Raw genomic sequence first — 13091 nt, forward strand, 5'->3', positions numbered from 1 at the left:
GAAAGAGAGAGAGAGAGAGAGGCAGAGAAAGAGGCAGAGAGGCAGAGAGAGAGAGAGAGAGAGAGAGAAAGAAAGAAAGAAAGAAAGAAAGAAAGAAAGAAAGGCAGTGAAAGAGGCAGAGAGGTTGACAGTCAGAGAGAAAGTGAGAGGGAGGGAGAGAAAGAGAGAGAGAGAGGCAGAGAGACAGAGAAAGAAAGAAAGAAAGAAAGAAAGAAAGAAAGAGAGAGATGCAGAGAAAGAGGCAGAGAGATAGAGAGACAGAGTGAAAGAGAGAAAGAGAGAGGCAGAGAAAGAGGCAGAGAGGCAGAGAGTCAGAGAGAAAGAGAGAGGGAGGAAGAAAGAGAGAGGCAGAGAAAGAGAGAGACAGAAGGACAGAAAGAGAGAGAGAGAAAGGGAGAGAGGGAGGGAGGGGGAGAGAGAGAGAGATGGGGGAGGAGGTGAGGTGAGAAGAAATAGTCAAATTCTTGCTAAATGTTACAGGAAGACTGAGCACAATTGATCTCCGTCCAGAACTGAATCTGGTTGCTTACGATTTTTGAAAATCTCTCTCGCTAGGAAATCTGGGCTAGTTATTACAGAGAACAATATTTTTGAATTTTCATGTAATTTCAACAGCTAACGGGTAGATTCGTCTTCTGAGAAAGCAACCACAAGAGGCAGACTGGCCGAGGAAGCAAATCTGCGCACTTCACTTTATATGCAAGGATTCCCCTGTGTGGTTTGCACTGAAATATTGGTGGACACTTCTCTAACAAGTATACACCCGTGTGTGTAAGGGAAATATGGTACAATTATCCTGAATGGAGTGCGCATTTAAATAAGGAGCAAACCTGGCTTAAGGTAAGCTAGGAACGGGCCTGAAAGAATAATGCATCAGTACCCAAAATACATGCAGTTGACGAAACAAGTGAAGGATTTAGATATTTTGAAGGCATATATAGGTAGTCCTCGACTTACGACCACAATGGAGCCCAAAGTTTCTGTCCTTAAGTGAAACGTTTGTTAAGTGAGTTTTGCCCCATTTTTATGACCTTTCTTGCCACAGTTGTTAAGGAAATCACTGCAAGTTGTTAAATTAGTCACCCGGTTGTTAAGTGAATCTGGTTTCCCCATTGACTTTGCTGGCCAGAAGGTTCACAAAAGGGGATCATGTGACCCTGGGACGCGGCAACGGTCATAAATACATGCCAGTCGCCAAGCATCTGAATTCTGATCACCTGAGCATGGGGATGCTGCAACGGGCGTAAGTGGGAAAAACGGTCATTACTCGCTTTGTTCAGTGCCGTTGTAACTTCGGACGGTCACTAAACGAACTGTTGTAAGTCGAGGACTGTCACTGCGTTATGTATTTGCCAGCTGAGCTTCCATCCTAAGACTTACGGTAGCCTGACAGAGAACTTTATCACGTCTCTGTAGTAACAGAGATAAGACTGTCTTATGAAGAAACTTCCTGATTTTTTTTCCTTTGTCCGTCTGTGTTATACAACTGCCGGCAAAATGTAGTTAGTAGATTTGTTTTATTTCTTTATAATAAAATGTTTCTTAGAATATATTTCAGGTTTTCTTTCTTTAAAGTATACAGCATGGAAAAACAAGATCCATCCGTCTCTAATCAAGGTGCAATTACCCAAAGGGAGACGGGGCTGATTTACGTTCTGGCAAGGACTGCCTGTACTGTAGCTGCAATCCGTTATCGCTTCTATTTTTTTGTTTCTTTTTACTGCTTGTAATCTATTCAGAGGACCAACAAGAACCAACGAAGCCAGATCCTAATAAAGAGAGAATACAAGGGGTCTGTCAGCGTTGCAACGCTGGCATAGAGAGAGCAGGGGAGAGCGAAAGATAAACCCTGAAACTTTTGCCTGCAAAATCCCTTTGAAGTTCGGTTGTCGTGGAAATCAGGGGGGAGTGCACATTCCTGAGAAATGACGAGGAAAAGAAGTCTGAAGAATGACTTGGAAGACAGCCAATGAGAAGCAGAGACTTGGGGATCGGAAAGGGAAGGATTGGGAGGCAAAAGGTCAGTCTTGTCCGCGCGGAGTCATGATCCGGTGGCTGAGCTCAATTAAAGAAAGATTTCCTTAAAGATTGGCAGTTTGGAAATTCATTTAATTTTGAGATAGCACCGCAGTCTGACAGGGTCCTTGGTGTTCTCTGAGCTTGCTTGTTTTCCTGGAGATGTTTTATTATCCAAACTAGGTAACATCACCAGTACCAATAAAGGAGAATATTTGTAGCTCAGGGTTGACATGAGGGGTCCTTGGTGCTCTCTGAGCTTGCTTGTTTTCTTGTAGATGTTTCATTACCCAACTAGGTAACACCATCAGTGCTAGTAAGGAGTGCTGTTTGCTGTCAGTTTATATTCCGGTGACTTGCTATGAAGGACTTACTAGCTCTGATGATGTTACTTGGGTTGGGTCATCAAACGTCTGCAAGAAAGCCACCAAACTCAGAGAGCATTTCTAGTTTGATGAAAAGAAGGACCAGGGGAGACATGATAGCAGTCTTCCAATATCTCAGGGGTTGCCCCAAAGAAGAGGGAGTCAAGCTATTCTCCAAAGCACCTGAGGGCAGGACAAGAAGCAATGGATGGAAACTAATCAAGGAAAGAAGCAACTTAGAACTAAGGAGAAAATTCCTGACTGTTAGAACAATTAATCAGTGGGACAACTTGCCTCCAGAAGTTGTGGATGCTCCAACACTGGAAGTTTTTAAGAAGAGATTGGACAACCATTTGCCTGAAGTGGTGTAGGGTATCCTGCCTAAGCAGGGGGTTGGACTAGAAGACCTCCAAGGTCCCTTCTAACTCTGTTATTCTATTCTATCTCTTATAGCACGTAAGGACCCCTCCTTCCAACCCTGAGCTACAAATATTCTCCTGTTATTGAGAGAGGAAACAGGAATTTAAACCTGAGAATACCTTTGCAGGGAATATCCTTTTAAGTGCATTAGAAGTCTACCAACTTCACAGGGTGATGTTTTCACAAGGTGCCCCCTCCCCCACTCCTCACCGGTTCCTGCCACCATTAATCCGTGACATTTATCACCCCACTTTGCTGAGCAGGAAGATGCCATGGGAAGAAAAGTCTAGCACATTTTTCTTTGTTTGTTTGCAGCTCGTATGGAGAAAACACAAACTTTTCTAGAGGAAAGTTAGCGATGTCCTAATCCTCACTCAACTGTAAGCATAAGACAGCATATAAGACAATTGTAGGCGTAAGACAAATGTAGAGATTCTGGACAATGTACAGTAGTGGCCAAAATTGTGGAAACCTTTTGGGAAAAGTGTATTTTTGAAGTTTGATGGCTAATAACACCACTTTTTTGGGGGAGTTTCAAGATAATCCTATTCCACTGCTGGAATGGCCTGGGAATAGCCCAGACCTTAACCCAATTGAAAAATCTATGGAGCCGACTAAAGAAACTTGTTAGTCAGAAGCGACCCAGCAATAAAACCCAGTTCATAGAAGCCATCATTCAATCTCGGTTTCACATTATAATAGCTGCAGAACTAAAAGACTTGGTTCACTCCATGGGAAGACGTTGTAAGGCCATCATTCATGCTAAAGATTACCCAACTAAGGATTAACTGACATGGGGATCATTTTTGTATATCTCGCTTTTTTTATGGTAATCATTTTTGTATATCTCGCTTTTTCTAGGCTGATCATTTTTGTATATCTCATTTTTTCTACGTGTTTCACTTTTCTTCTTTATACTCTAACTGCTTTTCTAATAGCAAATCCTTCATAAAATTTATTGCATTACGTTCTTGATTAAATTATCTTCCCATTGATATATAATTTTATGGTACTACTCCAAAAAAAAAATAAATGGTGTTATTAACTAGTTTTAGGAAATACACTTTTCCCAAAAGGTTTCCACAATTTTGGCCACTACTGTAATTAAGGAACAGTAAATTTCTCTGTCCTCTTTAGCAATGGGATATTTGCTAGGAGGTTTTCCTACATCAGTGGGAAGAAAGAAACTGCAGAACGTTCTGATGTAGAATTCTGAAAACGCCAATATTGCTATTTCTCAATATTAGAAAACCTCATTTCTGCATAAATGCAGTACTGCAGCTTCTGCTGACGATGAGGGTTTGGGGGGGCAAACTGTTATAGTGTTTGGGTGGCCAAGGTCTTGAAGAAGGAGACCAAGACTTCAGAAAATGATCTGACAAGGAACTGGAGAACTAAATCATTGGATTAAAAAAAAAAAAAAACAATTCCAAGGACCCAAAAAAATGGGCCTCGTTTTTCATTTGACGATCGATGCAAAAACGTCTATTTACTTTCGCCTAGTTCCTTCCTCTGTTATACTTTGAATGCTGATCTCTATGCATGAAAGGGGGAAAAAAATAGCTTAATGGATGGTTTGCAATAAACTGAGAAACATTAGCTGGGACCCACCAAGACTTTGATCAACTGAGTGAGACTTAACGGTAAGAAAAACAACAAAGGTTTGGTGGCATCAAGAGTCAACAGAGCAAGGAAACAACAGCGGACATTAACATAAGGAAGGAATTCTGTTTTAGGCTAAACTGTTGTGGCCCGCCAGCAGCCAGCAGATTCGGACAGTGAGGAGGTTGGGGAGGAACGTGGACCAGTCCTGGAGTCTGGGGAAGGCTCGGATGATGGCTCTGAGTTGGAGGCAGAGAGGGGGCCAAGGCCATCTGGTAGTTCTTTGCTGCCTCCGGAGTCTCCGGAGTCGGACATCAGCGAGGCAGAAGAACAGTGTGAGCCTGTTCCCAGTGTGCGCATGCGCAGAGCTGGCAGATGACAAGAACAATTAAGAAAACAGGGTCAACTTGGAAGTAAGGCTTGGAGATGATTGGCCCCTCTCATAAGACATAAAAGAAGAGCAAACGAGACGTGAACTTTTGCAGGAAGCAATTAGTTCATTTGGCCGAGTCAAGAATTGATAGTTCTGTTTGTGACTCTGTGCCAAGTTTGGCCTTGCCCTGCCTCTGGAAATTAGCTCTCTGGCAGCATTCCACATGAGATAGGTGGGTATTGATAACCTTCCTCTGAAAGACTGATTATCGAGCCTTGCGGACTGTAAATGAAGTAATTTACAGTCGTATAAATAAAAGAGGGTTTTCAGGACTAAGATTGTGCTTCATACTTTCTAAGGAAGCCTAGGTCAGAACAGAAACCGCCATGAGCATCATTTGCCTCGGTTGTGAACTTCTGTAAAATGGGTCCTTTAGTGCCATATCTGGTCAATGCAGATAGTCGTTGATATATAAGCTTATATATTGCCTGGACAACCTGTTAGGCATGCACCATATCCTAACAACAACTTTTCATTTAGTGACTATTAGAAGTTACAGTGGCCCTGGAAAAAAGGACTTAGGACCGTTTTTCACACTTATGACTGTTACGGCATCCCCGTGGTCACGTGATCCAAATTCAAAAGCTTGTCAAATGATTTGTATTTATGACGGTTGTAATGTCCCAGCAGGGTCATGTGATCATTTTATGCGACCTTCCGATAAGCAACGTCAATGGGGCAATGATTCGCTTAACAACCGTGTTACCGATGTAAGAACGGCAGTGATTTCACTTAACAGCTGTGGTGAGAAAAGTGATAAAATAGTGCGGAACTCACTTAACAACTGTCTCACTTAACAACATAAATTTTGGCCTCAATTGTGGCTATAAGTCAAGGACCACCTTTATATAAGCAGGTTGTGTTAGGGGACTGGAGGCTAAAACATATGAAGAACGGTTGCAGGAACTGGGTAGGTCTAGTTTGATGTAAAGAAGGACTAGGGGAGACATGATAGAGGTGTTCCAATATCTCAGGGGCTGCCAGAAAGAAGAGGGAGTCAAGCTATTCTCCAAAGCACCTGAAGGCAGGACAAGAAGCAATGGGTGGAAACTCATCAAGGAGAGAAGCAACCTGGAACTAAGGAGAAAATTCCTGACAGTGAGGACAATTAACCAGTGGAACAACTTGCCTCCAGAAGTTGTGAATGCTCCAACACTGGAAGTTTTAAAGATGATGTTGGATAACCATTTGTCTGAAGTGGTGTAGGGTTTCCTGCCTGGGCAGGGGGTTGGACTAGAAGACCTCTAAGGTCCCTTCCAACTCTGTTATTCTATTCTATTCTATTCTATTCTATTCTATTCTATTCTATTCTATTCTATTCTATTCTATTCTATTCTATTCTATTCTAAAAGGTGACCACGTGACCCCCAGAACGGTGCAACCATCATAAATACATGCGTCCAAATGTTGATCACGTGACCACGGGGATGCTGTAATGGTCGTAAGTGTGAAAAATGGCCGTAAGTGTGAAAAATGGTCATAAGTCACTTTTTTCAGTGCCGTTGTATCTCCGAACGATCCCCTCAACGAATGGTCGGTAAATTGGGGACTATCTATAGCGAAGGAATTAAAACTATACAAATAAACATGATCATAATATGAAATAATACGAAGTTCACCAAATGTGAATAATATGAAATTAAAAAGAGGAGAGGAGGGGGAGCAGGAAGAATTGGGGAGGGGGAAGAAAGTGGGATCAGCTAGTTTAGGGGTGTCAAGCTGGATCAGCATTGTAGTTCTCCGCAGGCTGGCTGGCTGGCTCGGGGGGGGGGAAGGGGGGAGAGGGGGGCATTTTCACAGCTGGTTTTCAATCTGGACAGGCTCCTGCAACATTTTGCTGGTCAAAATGAGGTGTGTGGGGGGGCTGCACATGCTCCCCCCCCATGCCTCATTTTGGCCGGCAAAGTGCTTCAGGAGCCTGTCCAGCCTGAAAATGGGCCACGCGAGGCTGTGCCCCATTTTGGCTGCCAGAGGCATCGCAGGCCATTCCTTTGCTCTTTCCTGTTACAAGGATTCATGGATCAGGCCCAACAGCAAGACATGAGTCAGTAGATTAATTAAATCTCTTTTATTCACAGGATCATCTCAACAACACTTGCAACATCTGGATCTGAAGAGCGAGGAGGAGCGTGCCCACCTTTTATGCCAGAAGGCGGAGACTTAGGTAAGGAGGGGTTAGTGGGAGGAGCTGGACAGGTGGGAGTTTGGATTAACCCCTGCACTGCTGCACTATAGCTGACCCCTGGCACAGTTAAGGCATTTACCCTTGACAAATCCCCCTCTAAATGCCTAACATGTGTCTGTATGCCTGACTGATTGATTGGCACTCCGGGGCGGATATTGAGTTTGGACACTAGGTGTGAATGTTGTTTGCCCTGCAGTGGTTTTGTGAGTATGTCTGCAGTCTGTTCTTCTGTGTCACAATGAATGGCCTTTATGAACCCGATTCTGGAGAGCTGTCTTACGTGTTTGTATTTTATGTCGATATGTCTTGATCTTTGCCCTACGGCATCGGCCATGGATATTTCTATGGCGGCCTTGTTGTCTTCATAGATATTTATCGGGTAAGTTGGTTCTCTCCACACGCTGGCGAGCAGGTCGTCGAACCAGATAAGGTTGTTGGCGGCTTTGGAGAGGCATATGTATTCTGCCTCAGTGGTCGAGGTGGCTACCAAGATTTGTTTACCTGTGTACCAATGCACAGGGCTATTGTTCAAGTAGAATATGTATCCTGATGTGCTTTTCCTACTTTTGATATCTCCAGCCCAGTCAGCGTCGGCGTAGCAGGAGAGGACAGGTTCGTCAGATGCTTCTGGTTCTAGGATTAGGCACGCATTGGCGCTTTGTTTCAGGTACCTTAGTACCCTCTTCACTGCGTCCCAGTGGTATGTGGTGGGTCTGCCTACGTGTCTGGACAATAGATTAACTGATAGCGCAATGTCTGGCCTTGTCCAGTTAGCGATATACAGGAGTGAGCCTATGACTGACCTGTACAGCGTGTTGTCTTCAAACTCAGGTGATTCGTCATGCATGTTCTTCAGAAAGTCCGGTTGCATGGGTGAATCACATCCCTTGGCATCTGCCATGTTACATTTGTGGAGTAATTCCTCTATCTTTTCCTTTTGGGACAGTTGAAAACCCTTGGGGGTTTCACTGACCTGCACGCCCAGGTACCGGTTTATTCTTCCTAAGTATTTTAAGGTGAAGTGTTCGCTTAGTCTGTTGGCGAAGGCCTTGCGATTCTTTTCGTGTTTGCTGATGTAGAGAATGTCATCCACGTATACCAGGATGTATTCTGGCGAGTCCCCCACTCTCCTGGTGAAGAAGCAGTTGTCGGCCACGGTTGCTGTGAATCCCATTGACTTCAAGACCTCAACCAGGCACTCATACCAGCGTTTACCTGACTGTTTAAGTCCGTACAGACTTTTGCGAAGCAGCCAGGTGTCCCCCCTGTTGGTCCTTTTACTGTGTGGCGCCTTGACGTATATCTCCTTATCTAGGTTGGCGTGCAGATAAGCTGTCTGCACATCGAACTGGTGTACCTCTAGTCCTAGTAGGGAGGCGATGACCAGGGCACTTTTGACGCTCTCTGTCCTCACGGTGGGTGAGTAGGTGTCAGTGTAGTCCTCTGGGAACCTTTGAGCAAACCCCTGGGCCACTAGCCTGGCTTTGTATAGGTTTTGGCCACCCTCAAGGTTCTTGACCTTGAAGATCCATCGGGTGCCTATCGCGCTTTTGCCCTCAGGGACCTTGGCTGGGGTGTAGACCTCTAGTTCTCTCAGACTGTCCAGTTCTTTGGCCATGGCGGACTCCCACCTTGTTCTCTCCTCTTGAGGTAGCCTTAATACCTCTTCGTATGAGTTTGGTGTGACGTGGTTCGTGTGTATGTGCATCACGTAGTCATTTAGCCTCCTTGGCAACTGGTTCCTGGTTGACCTGACCGGTCTGTCTATTGTCTGTTCGGTGTCATGTAAGTACCTGGCCTCCCTTTGTGTCAGCGAGTCTACACTTATTTTGGGATGGTTCCCTTTCCACTCCCCAATTTTGATGCCTTGGAGGTTGGGTTTGGGTCCCTTCTTTTCCTGTCTATTCACCTTTTCGTGTTTGTCTTGTGCTTGCTCGTCTGGCCTACTTTCTAGCTTGTTGGGCACCTCGTTCAAATGTATCCTGGACCAGTTGGCTTGCTCATGGAATGCCGCCGTCCTAGATACCACGAACCTGTCGTTACTGTCCACAAACCTGTAGCCCTTGGTTCCCGGTTCATACCCCATGAACCTCAGTCTTCTGGATACTTTGTCCCCTTTTCTGCGCAGCTGTTTGGGAATGTGGACATCGGCGGTTACGCCGAATACGTGTAAGTGTGCTATTTGTGGCTTTTTGTTGTACATGAGCTCGTATGGCGTTTTGTCTATCACACTGGACCATGTTCTGTTAAGTGTGTAGTTGGAGTAAACCAAGGCCTCAGACCAGAAGTGTTGGCCAATGCCCGCGTCCTCTAAGGCGCACCTGACCATTGTTTGCAGCGTTGAGTTTCGTCGTTCTGCGACCCCGTTCTGAAAGGCCGAAAATGGGGATGACGTAAAGTGAAGCACGCCCTTGGATCTGAGCCAATGGGAGAAGTCCCTTGATAGGAACTCGGACCCTCTGTCAGTCATGATTTGCTTGATTTGGGCGTTGTTCTGTGTCTCTACCCTTTTGTAGAACTCTTTGAATTTTTGGAAGGCCTCATCCTTTCTCTTTAGGGTATAGACGAAGCCATATCGACTATAATCGTCCACGATGGTGAGAAAGTATCTTTTTTTGTATTTTATGGATGGCCTTAGGGGCCCTACCAAATCCATGTGGACTAAATTGAATATCTGTTTGGCGGCGCGTGATGACTTCTTAGGCCTGGTTTTGACCTTTAACTTAGAACATTTGCACACCGAGCACTCGAGGTAGTTTTCACAGCTCTTTATTTTGATGCCCTCGGTACAGTTGGCCATTTTTTGGATTACGGGGAAACTTGCGTGCCCTAGCTTCCTGTGTAATAGGTGTGCACAGTCGTCGTGCATGGGCTTGCCTATCGAGGGCCCTCTCTGAGTGTGTCTGCTGTGTCGTGTCTCTAGTGTCGTGTTCTTCTTGTTCTCTACCTCTCCCTCATCTACCTGTCCTCCTTCAATTCTGTTCTGGTTAAGGTCTTCTATGCTTTCCGAGCTGGCGTATATGCTGTGTGTGCTACCCTCAAAGAACGTTACATGAGGTAACCCTTGACTGATGGTCACTCTCCCTATGTCCTTTCCGCCCTTGCTGACTTGAACATTCCCTTCCGTAAAGGTCACCTTAACCCCTGATTCCTTGCTGAGTTTTACTGCGGCTAATATGTTGTGGGGTATCTCCGGGACCAGCAGTACCCCCTCTATTTCCCCTACTCCTGGCAATATAACTGTCCCCTTGCCTATTACCTTAACCTCGCTTTGGTCTGCAACCTTGATTGAGAAATCCTCTCTTTGGAACGATGAGAGAAGTTTCTGGTTGTATGTGGTGTGGTTGGAGGCTCCAGAGTCTAGGAGCCATGAATTGGTGTCTCTGCCCTGATGTGTTATGTGAGTGCGTTCTCCTATCCCATATAATGACCCCGTTCTGCTGTCACGTGAGCTGTCTCTATTCCCTCTTCTATCCCTGGGGTTGGGTGAATCTCTGCGCCTGTATCTCTCCTCAGAGGTGCGTCTCTCTGTTTGCCTGAACCTATGTTCAGGTCTGCCTCTCTCCCTGTAGTTCTTGGGGCAGTCTCTCTTGAGATGCCCCCTTGATCCACAGATATAACACTCTGATATGTTGTGTTGTTTCTCCTGGAAGACTACCCTTTTCTCGCTCTTATGCTCTGTGGAGGGGCCAGAGCGCCTCCTCTTGAGATTGTCTTCTGCTATGAGTTTGTTGGACAGCTTTTCCACGGATAGCAGGCCTAGGCTAATGGTATCTAAGTGTGATAAGAAGCTGTCCCATGAGTGATCTAAAGAGTTAATTATTACACTCTTCATGATCTGATCGGATATGACCTCCCCCCTAAGGTGGAGTTCTGCTCTGGTAGCGCTTAAGGACACTAGGTGCTCACTTATGGGGGCCCCTGGTTTTAGTCTGGCAGAGAAGAAGTCTTTGGAGATCTGGGTAGTGGTGGACACACTCTCACTGTAATACAACCCAAACATTTTCTGTATGATTTCGGATACTGTGAGATTATGACCAATGCAGTGATAGATCGTGGGAGATATGCTTGCAATTAAAAGGTAAAAAGCCCTGTGGTGCGTACAGTCCAATTCCAAGGACCAAGGTTTCTCTGGGGGGTCATTAATAAAATGTGACATATTTTCTTTTAGGAACACTACCTGGAGCTGCTGTGACCACTCTAGGATATTGCCCCCATCCATCCTCAACTTAGGAAAGTCACTCGGTAAGTTCCCAGCATTATTTGTAAAGTTACTTACTGCTGGCTGCTGTCCATGGTTCCTTATGTGCCTATAACAGCAATACGGCATGGGAACGCTAGCCGGCATTTTAAAAGTCCCGCTTTGCGATTTTTTTCTCTTTTCTTCTTCTAGGCGGAAGAGCGCATGCGCGAAGTCCATTTCTGCCCTGCCGTCGTCGAGGAAGGACCTGTTCATCGCGGCTCCGGCGTAGAGGTCTCCATCGGCTGGGTAGGCCTCGACTTCGGTCTTGGGGGTCCAGGTGCGCTCCGGATGGTGGCGGTCAGCAGCGGCTTCATCAGGGTGACGATCCTGGCGGTGCTGGGGTCTCGGCGACGAAAGTAAGTAGCTGGCCCAGTCCCTGCGTTCTGGGGTGCGCGGTCCGGGCGATCGGCGGCGCGGTGTCCTTGGGGTGCGCAGGGGGCTTGGTGTGCTGGCGTGGGCATCGTCGACCCTCGGGTGGGCGTTCCGGTGCCCCTCTCCTCGCCTTCCCTTTCGTTTGGGCCCTTCCGGATCCCTTCTTGTGACTTTGAGGCCCGGGCCGAAGGCGGCGGCGAGGGTCCTCATGGCCTCGTCGACTTGCCGTTCGGTTGGGGGGTCCCCGCGGCCCGAATCGGACTCTGCCCCCTCGCCCCAGTCGTTTTCATCATCGCTTGGGGTCGGATATTTTTCGCGCGCCGGCCATTTTGAATCCCGGCTTCTGATTGGGCGGGGGTCGGCCATTTTGCCCGACCACGTGGTCAAAGATGGCCGCCGTTTTGAATTTAGCGCGGGGCTGTGGGGCTCGGTGACCGTAGTGGGGTCGTTCTGGGGCGATCCACTCACCGAATTCAGTTCTTCGGGCTCCGGGTCTGAGTCTTCCTCGCTCCCCGCCACCTCGCGGTCCATTATGAAGCTTCGTAGGTCCGCGAGGAGATTCTTGTCATTGGCTCGCTCTTTTAGCAGCCTCAGGACGTCGATTCTCAGTTTTTCTTCCTCTTGATCACTGGGATTCGTTATTTCCCTTTTGTTGGTCTCCCTCCTTTCCTCCGATGTGGTGGCTTTGGGATCAGTCTTGGTTTCTGCCTTCCTAGGCGATCCTGCTGGGTTGCTGTCCCTTTGCTTCGGTGGAGTTGCCATCTCGTAGGCAGTGATGTATCTTCGTTGTAGGTTCGGAGGTTATTGGGCCATCCAACCATCCTCTGCTACCATATTGTTACAAGGATTCATGGATCAGGCCCAACAGCAAGACATGAGTCAGTAGATTAATTAAATCTCTTTTATTCACAGGATCATCTCAACAACACTTGCAACATCTGGATCTGAAGAGCGAGGAGGAGCGTGCCCACCTTTTATGCCAGAAGGCGGAGACTTAGGTAAGGAGGGGTTAGTGGGAGGAGCTGGACAGGTGGGAGTTTGGATTAACCCCTGCACTGCTGCACTATAGCTGACCCCTGGCACAGTTAAGGCATTTACCCTTGACATTTCCAGGCCAACCCGGCAGATTTAAGCACCCCACAGGCAAGATCCGGCCTGCGGGCCTTGAGTTTGACACCCCTGAGTTACCGTAGTTAGTCCAGGAGCCACCTCCAGTGACATTATTCCCGTAAATTACTCAACAACCGTGGTCCCAATTCTCGTCGTAAATCGAGGACTACTTGTATGTGGGGGGAAAACTTAAAAAAAAAAACAACAACCAAGGAAGCCCCCTAAAAAAGAGCAGAGGGAGAAAAAAGGTGGAAGGAGGGAGGGAAAGAATTGACAATAAGGGGAAGGGGGGGGAAAAAAAAGAGAAGAAACCACAAAGCAAAATCCCAAAGAATATGCACCATC

At 46.6% G+C, this 13091-nt stretch overlaps 1 long non-coding RNA gene across 1 annotated transcript; it reads left to right on the forward strand.

Annotated features, from left to right (window-relative positions):
• The first annotated feature begins 11041 nt into the window (after nt 1-11041).
• LOC148116996 (uncharacterized) lies at nt 11042-12730 on the forward strand. Its single transcript, XR_015731636.1, has 4 exons — nt 11042-11102; nt 11193-11266; nt 11415-11620; nt 12549-12730. It is a non-coding gene; the product is annotated as an uncharacterized LOC148116996 (long non-coding RNA).
• Nucleotides 12731-13091: the final 361 nt, after the last annotated feature.

This window comes from Pantherophis guttatus, chromosome 1 (genome assembly GCF_059756535.1).
Source record: "Pantherophis guttatus breed Tessera chromosome 1, ASM5975653v1, whole genome shotgun sequence".
NCBI classification, from domain to species: domain Eukaryota; kingdom Metazoa; phylum Chordata; class Lepidosauria; order Squamata; family Colubridae; genus Pantherophis; species Pantherophis guttatus.